The following is a 12,065-nucleotide window of genomic DNA, read 5'->3' as shown; positions in this document are numbered from 1 at the left end:
GGACGACAAGTGGTGTGTGTCTTAGTGACTTGTTTTCTGGGATTTCGTTTACCAGCCGATTCTTTGTGGACTCTTTACGATCAGTACTTACCACCTCCATGGCCTTAAATGGTCACGAAAAACTCCTTTTGTTCAAAACCTTGCGTTTTCATCTCGATACTTCTCGACCTCAACAGGAAAAAAAGATTCGTCAACTTTTAGCTACCCAAGACGTGTATGACGATGTGTGTGTAGCTTGTGACTTACACCCTCATTGGACAGATGTTCGTGACTGGAAAAAGGGGGGTTTTGAGGCTTGGACCCAAGAAGTGGCCCAGTATGCACAAGAGTTGTTCAAGGAAAAAAGTTACTTTTCAACCCGTGTTAGTGACGGTGCCAGAAGAACCCGTCACCGAGAACAACCACTCGCTTCAGGACAGGACTGTCATGGACATTCCTGAAAGGTCATTCCGAGAGGACACTTGTGTGACAATACCTCATGTAGAGACTGTAAGAACATTACACACTGTCCCTAGGACATCTTGGTTAACCAAAACATGTTGTACAGACACTTGTTTATATTCCACTTTGATCGCTTTGCTGTGTTTTATATTCCTGTACATCACTATTTGGGTTGTATGTATTTTTGTCTTTCGTGTTCATATTTGAAACATTCAATAAACGTGTTCTGAAAAAGTATATAAACTCTTGTCTTGTTTGTTTTCGTGTCACAAGTGACATTTCTGACACCATGGCTACCTCTACTGTCTCTGCTCCCTCTTCCTCTACTGTCAAAGTCATCGACGAACACTTAGATCGTGCCAGTTGGGAGGCTTTGTATCTTCGCCATCCCTTTAACATGCTCATTGCTGGACCTAGCGGTTCAGGCAAAACCGAATTCGTCAAACGTTTGATCGAACATAAACATCATTTGATCGATCGGCCCCCTCAACGGATCGTGTGGTGTTACAAAGAGTGGCAATCGGCGTACAGCCTTTTGCGAGAAAGTCAAGGCGATTCCATCGTGTTTGTGGAAGGCATTCCTAAAGAAGACGACGGCATCGTCTCTGACTCCCGTCTAACCCATTTGGTCATTTTCGACGACATGTTAGGAGAAGACGAAGAAGAAATTAAATTGTGGTTCACGCGCAAAGGGCATCACCGTAATGCCAGTGTCATTTACATCACCCAAAATTTGTTTCAACAAAGTAAAGCCCATCGCACCATCAGTCTCAATGCGCATTACGTGGTCTTGTTTAAAAGCCCTCGAGATAAATCGCAAGTGCAAGTCTTAGCCAAACAGTTAGGAACGCCTTGGCTGACTCAGGCGTACGACGATGCCACTCAAACGCCACACGCCTATTTACTCGTCGATTTGAAACCTACGACCCCCGAGGATTTGCGATTTCGTACCCACTTGTTTCACCACTGGTGCCAAGACGGAGGGCCTGTCCTGTACACGTCTCCGTCCTCGACTTCATTTCACTCCCCATCAAAAAATCTATAAAAACCTCAGACCCTTTTTCGTCTGTCTCACACAGTGTGAACATGACGTCCCTTCAGTCGCATCTTCCCGTCAAATTGATTCGTGCCTTGTATGGCATCAGTCGAGAAAAAGATCCACAAACACGAGCCCGTGTCTTAGAAGCTAGTCTCAAAGAAGTCTTACGATGGTTCACGGTGACGGCACGTCAATTACTCCAAGGAATCATTCAGATTCCTCATCAAACCCAACGCTTTTTCGATCGAAACAAAGTCGCTTTGGTCCAACTGGCCGATCCCCGCATCGACACTCAAACCAAAAAACAAATCATTTTGAAACCTGGAGGGAGCGGTACTCTGGGAGGGGTCATCATTCGCTCACTCTTAAGATGGGATCCTAATGCCCCCAAAGTTATCCCCAAGACAAAAGTCCAACGAAGCCCCAAGAAGAAAAAGAAAAAGACCAGGTCCCCAAGAAGAATAACTTCTCCAGTGGCAGGACCCTCCTCTTACCAGACACCACCCCGAAAAAAGAAAAGAAGCCCCCAGAAAAAGAAACAGAGAAAAAGTCCCCAGAAAAAGAAAAGTCCACAGAAGAAAACTAGTCGCAAGAGAGGCACTTCGGCCAGGACGCAACCTTACACTCGCAAACCACGACCTGCCACGGCAGTGACTGCGTCTCCGGCATCCTCACGTTCATCCACTTCTCCGTTGATGACACCCAGAACTGAAGAGTACTTGGAGACGTTGATCACACCAAGAACATCTCCGTTGATGACCCCCAAAAGAACTTCCCCAGTGGCAGGACCCTCCAATTTAGTGGCAGTGGCTGCTGCTCACAAAGTACCTTCTCCCAAAATCAAAGTCCAAGAAAGATCGGGCATGTTACAAAGTTTACTGGATTTGTCCAAGCAAGAACTGGCTCGATTTAGTCCGTTGCGTACCCCTGCACGACGTGTCATGCCTGTCCTCAAACTGATAAAACGTAAAGACAATCAGTGGCGACGCGTTCCAGTATAAAAAGAGCCTGTGACCAAGTCGGGGTATCAGTGAACTTGTAAAAAAGATGTCACCTCCAAGAAGCCACAAAAGAAAGAGACAAAGGCAGACGCGTCATCCGACAAAGCGCTTAGCCAAGCATCGACATTACCCTAAGAAAAGACACAGTCGTTCCAAGAAAAAGAGGCGTCAACAAAGGGGAGGATTCCTTGGCGATTTTGGGGAAAACATTGTCACCTTTATGACAAAGCGATAGTCCCAAAAAAAGATAAAAGGGTGTGCGTTAAGTCATCGACGTTAGTGTCTGTTCGGTGAATGTCCCGGAACCCACAAGCAAAAATGTCACCCTCCAGAAAACCCCAAGGAAAGAAAAGGAAAGGACTGCCACCACGTTTAGCTAAACATGGGGACCTGTTATCTGTCCTGTCCAAAGCTTCTTCGCCCCTACGAAAAAAACTCATTCAAACGGCCTCCAAAGAGGTCATCGATACCGTCTGCGAATGTTGTTTGAACGTTTTGAAAGGCACGATCCCTTTGTCCAAACACCAGAAACAATGCTTAGGCAAACATCGTCACATTCTTCGCCAAATGGTTCAAAAGAAAATTCCCATTCGTCAAAAAAAGAAGATGTTGGTTCAACGTGGAGGCATTTTGCCTCTCTTGTTAGGCCCCATACTGAAAGGAGTCTTGGGAACCATGTTGGGAGGACTGATGGGAGCAAGATAAAAAGGCCTTCGAAAGTCCCAAGATCTCAGAATCGACCCCTGACAACCCCATGGAAGGACGAAAACTAGCTTTAGTGCCTTACAAACGATGGATGGAATACCATCGGTGGCAAGAACAACGCACCCCGCATTTACCTCCCAATCCCAATTTGAGCGAGATGTCCCAGTTACAACACGAATTGCAATCCTTGATGGATCGCCAAGATTTGTCCGAAACAGAAAAATCGCAAAAGTACGGTCAACTCTTGCAACGACTGCAACTCTTTCACCAGAAAGCTTTAGACGAAACAGCTCTACCCACTTTGAAAGATTTTAAGACCTTGATGAAAAGTCCAGCACCATCACCAGTACCAGTACCAGTACCGGTACCAGTGGTCAAGAAAGAAAAAGGAAAAGAAGAAGAAGAAGAAGAAGGGTTTCAAACTCCACCAGAAAAAGTACGCAAGTTAACAACACCACCTACCTCCAGAATTGGATGGATTAAAAAGATGATGGCCACCCCTTCTTCATCACAAGAGAAAAAGAAAGTGAAGACAGAAGTGAAACAAGAACCGATATCCCCTGCTCAGACATCCTCCTCTTCGACACCTATTGCCGGTCGCACACGCAAAGCCTTGCAATCCAAGAAAATACCCCAAGAGAAAAAGAGTAGCCTCTTCCAAGAGTGGGTGCCTTATTAACACACAAACACAAAAAAAATGGAAAAAGTCTTAGCCAGCATTTACTACGATCCCTCCCATCCTGCAGGTTACGCAGGAGTTCAAAAATTGTATCGTGCTGCCAAAACTCGACTGAAAAGTCTCCGTTTACCTCAAGTGCAACGATGGTTACAAGAACAAGCTACCTACACTTTGCACAAACCCATTCGACGCAAGTTTGCCAGAAGTCGCACCCGAGTGGAAGGCATCGATCATCAATGGCAAGCCGATTTAGCCGATGTCTCTCATTTGGCCAGCTACAATCGTGGCTACAAATATTTGTTTTGTGTCATCGACGTCTTTTCCAAATTTGCCTGGGTCGTGCCCTTGACTTCCAAATCGAGCAGCGAGTTAGTGCGAGCCCTGCAACGGGTGTTGAAACAAAGTGGTCGTCGCCCTCTTCGATGGCAAACGGACAAAGGCACCGAATTTCTGAACCAAGCTTTCCAAAAAGAATTAAAGAAACGTGACATTCATTTTTTTACCACCGAGAATCCCGAAACCAAAGCCAGCATCGTGGAACGTTTTCAACGTACTTTGAAAGAACGCATGTGGAAATATTTTACGCATCACCACACTCTGAAGTACATCGACATCTTACCGCACCTGGTGCAAGCGTACAACCAATCTTACCATCGAAGCATCGGACGTGCCCCGCAAGACGTGACTCCCGACAACGAAGTGTTGGTGTTTGAGCGCCTGTTTGGTACGTCCCCGACGAGGGCTGTCCCCAAGAAAAGTGGAGAGTTGGTCGTAGGAGATTGGGTACGCATTGGCAAAACCAAACGCACTTTCGACAAAGGTTACTTACCTAACTGGACGACCGAATTGTTTCGCGTCACTGGACGAGTGCATGGCCGTCATCCTACCGTCTATAAATTGGAAGACATGAACGGAGAAGTACTCAAAGGAACGTTTTATTTGCCCGAGTTACAACGTGTCACCAAAAAAGAAGACGACGTGTACGACATCGAAAGCATTCTCGAACGCAGAACCCGTAAAGTGGGCAAACGACGTGTCAAAGAAGTCAAAGTACGTTGGAAAGGATATCCACCCAGTTTCGATTCTTGGATCGACGCTTCGCAAGTCATCGACTATAAAAAGAAGAAGTGACCATCATGCCCTTTCACTCAGCAGACGCAGCTACGTCGACCACTCCTTCTTCCCCTAGTTCTTCTGTGCAAGATTTACAAAAACAACCCTTGTGGGTGTGGTGTGGAGAACGTGTGCCTAAAACGCAAATCGTCTTTTTCTGCCAAATCTTCGTGGTGTATTGTGTCATCGGGGCAGCCATCGCCAATTTGAGTTTGCAACAAGGAGACAAACAATTGTGGACCATTTTATTGAGCAGTTGCATCGGTTACCTGCTTCCCAATCCTTCCCTGAAATTCTCCTCGAACGGGAACGTTGTGTCCAGTGCCAGTGCCAGTCACCACTCCAACAACCACAACCAGAACCCCATTTTGGGCGGAGACACGCCTCTGACGTCCAGTAATATCCCCTCGGACAGCCACAGAACTCTAGAATTATGAGTCACCAAAACCAATTTTACTTAACCTTACCCAGTGACAGTTCCATGGAGGTGTTTCCCCACAACACGTTGTGCTGTTACACGGCCAAATTACCTCAAGCCATCCCCTTAGATCACGAAGCCCATTGGGAAGTGGCTTTAGTAGAAATGATTCACCCAACACAAATCAAAAACATCACTGAAACTCAAAACACTTTTGACGTCGAAATTCTGGACCCAGCACTGCAGCAACAGATAACGGGCAGTCCTCAACATAAATCACATCTTGCAAAGGACCTATTACCCCGCAGCAGTGACTCTTCTCCTCCTCTTTTCGTTTATCACTTTAAAATTAATTCAGGCCATTATTTTAGTGGCCAACATCTGGTGGAAGCCATCGCTGACAAATTCTATGCAACCTTTGACAAAGTTCTGACCACAGCAAAAAAACGTGTCACCATCGAGTACCACAAACAGTCTCACCGTCTACTCATCAAATTTGAAAGTGAGGAAAGAAGTATACGTATTAAATTTTGCCCTGAATTGTATGACATTTTGGGTGGAGACCTCAATATGGTCACGGATAAGCAGACCAAAAAAATTATTAAAATGGCAGAGATTGACAACGACATGCATTTTGCAAGGTATTTTCGTTTCCCGGTAGAACTGAACCAAGGACTGAATTTGATGTTCGTGTACTCCGATGTGGTGGAGTATAACGTGGTGGGACACACCTCCGTACCGTTACTGCGTGTCATTCCTTTCAAAGTAAATTCTGTCACGGTCACTGACGAGGAAGGTGGAAACACTTACCACATCCACCGCGAATTTGTCCATCCTCACTATTTGCCTGTCAGCAAGTCTTATTTGGACACGGTCAACATTGCTATAAAAGGAGATCTGGGACAAAATATTCCATTCACCAAAGGAAAAGTCACGGTGAAACTCCATTTTCGAAAACGGTTCTCTCACGACTCGTAAGTAAGTAAGTCATGTATCCAGTGTACCGAGGGGTTGCTCGACAGCGAGGACACGGTTTAGGAGACATGTTAAAATCGGCCTTTCGTTCGGTGGCCCCAGTCTTGAAACCGATGGTGACACGCGGATTGCACGCCTTGAAAGATGCGGCACTAACGCAAGGCAAAGAATTTCTCCAAAATGTCATCATCGACAAACAAAACCCTAAAGAAGCCTTCATGAGGGCAGGCAAAAATGTCTTGCTGCAAACGGGCAAAGACATTCTGGGCCGACGAGACACACCTATAAATGCTCTGCACGCTACCGAGTCAGGCATTCAGCAAGGACAAGGCAGAAAGAGACGACGAAGAAAACACCCTTTCACTAGACTTCAAGCGAGAAAGGCCAAGAAAAGAAGAACCGTTCGAGACTTAGACGTTTTCGATTATTGAGACACAGCAACAACAAAAAATGATGCACCGAGAGTCTTGCGCTTGTTCCAAGACGGAACTGGATCTGTTTGCCATGCCCCCCACCATGATGACGATGCAAGAATCCCAATGGGTGGAATTTCATCCCGTCTCCTCATTGACAGCCTCAGCTCCCATCGAGTTTGAAATCAAAGGACAGCCCGAAGATTACATCGATCTGAATAGCAGTTACTTGTACCTGAAAGTCAAAGTTGTCGATGAGGATAATACGATCCTAGATGGCGATGAGGTAATAGCTCCCGTCAACAATTTCATGCATTCCTTGTTTAGCGGAGTGGACTTGTACTTGAACAACAAACTGGTCAGCAGCAGCATGGATACTTACCCTTATCGAGCGTACCTGGAAAATCTCTTGACGTACGGAATAGACGCCAAGAACACTCATCTCAATGCCTGTGTGCTATGGGAAGCTGACGAAGCAGAGCAGTTTGAAAATTTCGAAACTGATGCAAAAGCCAAAGAAAACAATGAGGGATTTATAGAACGAAGAAAGAGAATCATAGAAAACAAAAGTTTAGAACTGATGGATCGTTTGCATTTGGACATGTGGTTGCAAGAGAAATATTTGCTAAACGGGGTGAATGTTCGCCTGAGACTGAATCGTAGCAGTGCCGCTTTCCATTTGATAGGTAGTACCACTTGCAAAACTGACATCGAGGTAGCCAGGCTCTACGTACGACGTGTGGAAGTGTTACCTAAAGTGGGTAACGAAATCAGTCAAACATTGAGCAGAACGACCGCCAAGTATCCCATACGACGTGTGGAAGTGAAAACGTTCACCATTCCCAGTGGACTGCAATCCATAACCGAAGATCATCTGTTTCAAGGACAGCTACCCAAGCGTTTAATCCTTGGTATGGTCGAGAATTTAGCCTTCAACGGAGCCATCGCTAAAAATCCTTTCCACTTTCATCACTTCAACGTGAAGAAAATCGAAGTCAGTCGGGATGGCAAGACCTTGTGTACCCGACCTTTCGAACCCGACTTTGCCAACAAAAATTACTTGAGATCGTACTTGTCCCTGTACGAAGCCACCGGCCAGTTAGGAACCAACACCAGTCACGGCATTGAGTATGAAGATTATGCAAAAGGCTATGCTTTGTGGGCTTTCGATTTCACTCCAGACCAAGGCAGCGACGAGGGACATTTCCACCCTATAAAATCTGGCCAGATTCGTGTGGAACTTCAGTTTGCAGAACAACTGAAACAGACAGTGAACGTCATCCTGTATGCAGAATTCGATAATACCATAGAAATCAACAGTTTGAGAGAAGTCATTCTAGATTATTAGAAGCTATGGAAGACTGTTATCCCTCTTTACCTAGTGGAGAAACTTTGGAGATGGAATGTGAGGAGACCGTGGAAGGAGAAGAATCTCAAGACAAAGACGAAGAAGATATCATGATGAAATCGAGATGGCCAGAACAAGAAGCCCATTTAGTCTCCTGTTTTGCCAAACACTTGGTCGACCAAATGACGGAATTGATCAAGAAAAATTGCTATGGATGTCAAAACGATCATCCCAGTCAAATTCAACACGATAAATGCCTGATGTTAAGTCAAGAAGAAAAATTGGACGAGTATCTGGACGAAGCTTGGAGTCTCATCTCGAACAAAGACGTGTTGCACCAGTGGTATAAAGACTTGCGTGAACATTCTTGTCCACCATTAACCACTCAAGAGATCCATCGTATCGAAGCTCTCCTAAATCAGAGTGAGGAAACAGAACGAATAACCGTTTATTCGTCAGACATTTTCAAGCAAAAAGTCAGGATCGAATTGACAACTTATTATTACCTGTGAAGAAGAAGAAGAAAAAAACAACACAGAAATCAATGGATACCTGGGAACTTTATTACCTTTTGAACCACAGTTCGTATACAGCTTCTTGGAATCCTGTCGTCTGTGCTAAAGATGAACTCCCTCATCGCAAACCTAAAGACCATCAAGCTTACGTGATCAACACGGACGACAGTCATCTCCCAGGAACCCACTGGGTAGCCGTCTACTTTCCTCAAGAAGGATGTGTGGAATATTTCGATTCGTACGGATTGCCCCCTTTGGAAGACGATATCATTGACTTTATGAGAAGAAATGCTCAAACCACCCGATTCAATAACGTGAAATTACAAGGCACAGATTCCTTGGTGTGTGGACAATATTGTGTGTATTTTCTGCATCATCGCAGCCTGGGCTATTCCTTAGAACATTTAGTGACTCATTTCGATCCTCGTTCTTCTGCTAGAAACGATGTGAAAGTAGATCGATGGTTTTGTGACCATTATGCTTATCTTTTGTCTCAAGCTAGGAAACGTAGTGTCCATCAATGGCCTAATGATTTCCAACAGTGGAAATCACAATTTCATTCACAACGTTGTCAGCCCTGTTCTAAGTAGATTGTTAATTGAGAAAAAAATGTTTGATGTTATAGTGTTATATTAGTGTTAAAAAATGTTAGAGTTGTTGTTTAGTGTTAAGTGATTTTTGAATAAAAAATGTTGTGTTTTGAAAAAATGCCTTTGTCTTTTGTTTAGCTATAAGAATGTTGAATTGATGCTCTTTCATTTCTTACTATCCCTCTCATGACAATCACTGAACGTTGCGAATCGAAAATCGTGTGGGGATGTTTTCCTTCACGTCCGCGCTTTCACTATAATAACCGGGGTTGTTTCCAGTCTAACCATCCATTGTCGACTCATCCTCCTAAGAAGATGTGCTCCAAACTAGCTAAGCTCAACGAAGCCTACGTGAATTTGCATAGGGTCAGACACAGTCTGATACCGAAGCCAGAAGAAATAGAGAATGTGAGAATGTTAAAAATCACTGAAGACCTAATAGAAGAGCTCTTCAGAGAAGAAGTGAACAGGGAAAAAGAAGAATGGACAGAGAAGTACAGACTTCAAAAACAGCAGCAACAGCAACAACAAGAACAGCAGCAGCAGCAGCAGCAACCTGAACCTGACAGAGGCTTTGTCGATTGCCGTATCGACACCAAAGAGTTCTTCTTCTCTTTCCGAAGAAGCAGACCTATTGCCAGAAAGTCTATCCTCAGAGGACATCGCATTCTTAGAAACTAAAAAAGAATGCCATAGCAAAACAAAAAACAGCCCTTTTCAGGGCTACCCCAATACTCTAGAAAAGAAGTAATGATCCATTTGCCAATGTGTGTAGGTAGAGTAGTGTGAAAATAAACACTAACTCTTTCTTAAAAATTTTGAGGGTATGTGTTGGTGTGTTAGTGTTTGTAAGTGATAAAGTAGGTTGGTGTGGATAGTAGATTAAAATGATGTTTGTTTGTTTTTTTTGGGCTGCTTGAGGTGTATATTTGGGGTTAGATTGGATTGCTTTGAGTATGTGGATAGTCTATTGAAGTGATGGGTAGCATAAAAAAGTGAGCAAGTGTTTCTTTTAGGTCCGCGCGTTGTTGTTGTTTTTTTTTGGTCATGATCTAGGTAAGATGAATTTTATGTTTTTAGGGGGATGTTTTCCTTCACGTCCGCGCTTTCAGTATAAATTGAAACTCGTTCGGCAGTCCAGCTACCCTTGTTGATTGATCAACACCAAAAAATGAACACGAGACTTGAGAAACTGTTGGAGCTTCATGTGCATCTGGAATATGCCAGGCGCATATTAAATGAACTGGCCGCGGAAGCCATTGTCGAGGAGGGAAGAATAAGAGAGGAGGAAAGAAGAAACAAAGAAGAGGAGGAGAGAAGATATAAAGAGGAAAGAAGAAAGAAAGAAGAAGAGGAGGAGGAAAAGGAGAGAAGAAAAAATTTCAAAATCCCAGAGAGCGAAAATTGGGATTCTGAAGCGACATATCCTGCCTCTGCTCTCTCCCCCCAAAAGGTAAAAAGTAACTGGGGGATAAGATGCGTATGTGGCGCCAGGCCTGGAAGGTGCCACCATTAACCAGGTGCCCATGAAGTTCCAAACAAAACAGCCCTTTTCAGGGCTACCCAATACTCTAGAAAAGAAATAACTATTAATTTGCCAATGTGAGTAGGTAGAGTAGTGTGAAAATAAACACTAACTCTTTATTAATAGTGGAAGTGTATGTGTTTGTGTGTTTGTGTTTGTAACTAATGAAGTAGGTTGGTGTGAATAGTAGATTATGGGTTTCTTTATTGTTTCTTAGCGTATGTGGAGAGTATAGTTTGGGTTTGATTATATGAAATGAGAAAAGTGGGGATGTTTTCCTTCACGTACGCACGTTGTTAGGTTATGATCTAGGTAAAATCAATTTTATGTTTTAGGGGATGTTTTCCATCACGTCCGCGCTTTTTGTATAAGAACCCACAGTATTCGTGGTTCAAACCATTCTGCAAAGAATAAAAAGATGGCTTCAAACCACCTTAACAAAATGGAAAAATTGCAAAACGTCATAGACAATTTAGGAATGTTTGAGCAAATGTTGGTTAACCTAAACGAGGATCACTACTCATATAGTCCCCATAGAGTGAAGATGGAGATAAACAATTTACGAAAAATGAAGGTAATCATCAGTGATCTGTTAAAAGAAATAAAGGAGGAAAAGGAGGATGAAGAGGAAAGGATAAGGATGAGAGAATGGAATGAAAAAATTGAAAAAGAAGAAGAAAATGAAAAGAGGAAGAAAGAAGAGGAGGAAGAGAAGAAGAAAGAAGAGGAGGAGAAGAAAAAAAAGAAAGAGAAGAAGAGTGTAGGAGATAAAATAAGAACTTGGTGGAGGAAAAGAAGAAATTAGAAGAAGAAGAAGAAGAAGAAAACCCAAAGGCCCTTTTCAGGGCCAGCCATATTTCTCGAAAAGAGATAGTCTTTGAATTGCCTACCCCTTTTTTAAAAAAATTTTTTTAAAAAAAAAAATCTCATGTTAAATTCCCCTTGTCCGTAGAGTGTCCCACGATTTATTCCCATGTTAAATTCCCCTTGTCCGTAGAGTGTCCCACGATTTATTCCCATGTTAATTCCCCTTGTCCGTAGATTGTCCCACGATTTTTCGCCATGTTAAATTTCCATTGTCCGTAGAGTGTCCCAGGGGTGTTTTGACTGGAATTTCCATTGTCCGTAGGGTATCCCACCTTACTACTCATAATGATACATGTCTTCGGCATGATGCGCCATACCTAGTGCTAGACTTCACTATAAACTCCCACGCTTCAGACATTGTACAGATGAGAAGACTCAAATTGTTAAAGCTAAACACACACACACACACACACACACACTTTCATACACTTTCTAT

Source organism: Sinohyriopsis cumingii, chromosome 6 (genome assembly GCF_028554795.1).
Source record: "Sinohyriopsis cumingii isolate HCF-2022 chromosome 6, ASM2855479v2, whole genome shotgun sequence".
Lineage (NCBI taxonomy): Eukaryota > Metazoa > Mollusca > Bivalvia > Unionida > Unionidae > Sinohyriopsis > Sinohyriopsis cumingii.
Note: the sequence above shows the minus strand (reverse complement) of the source record.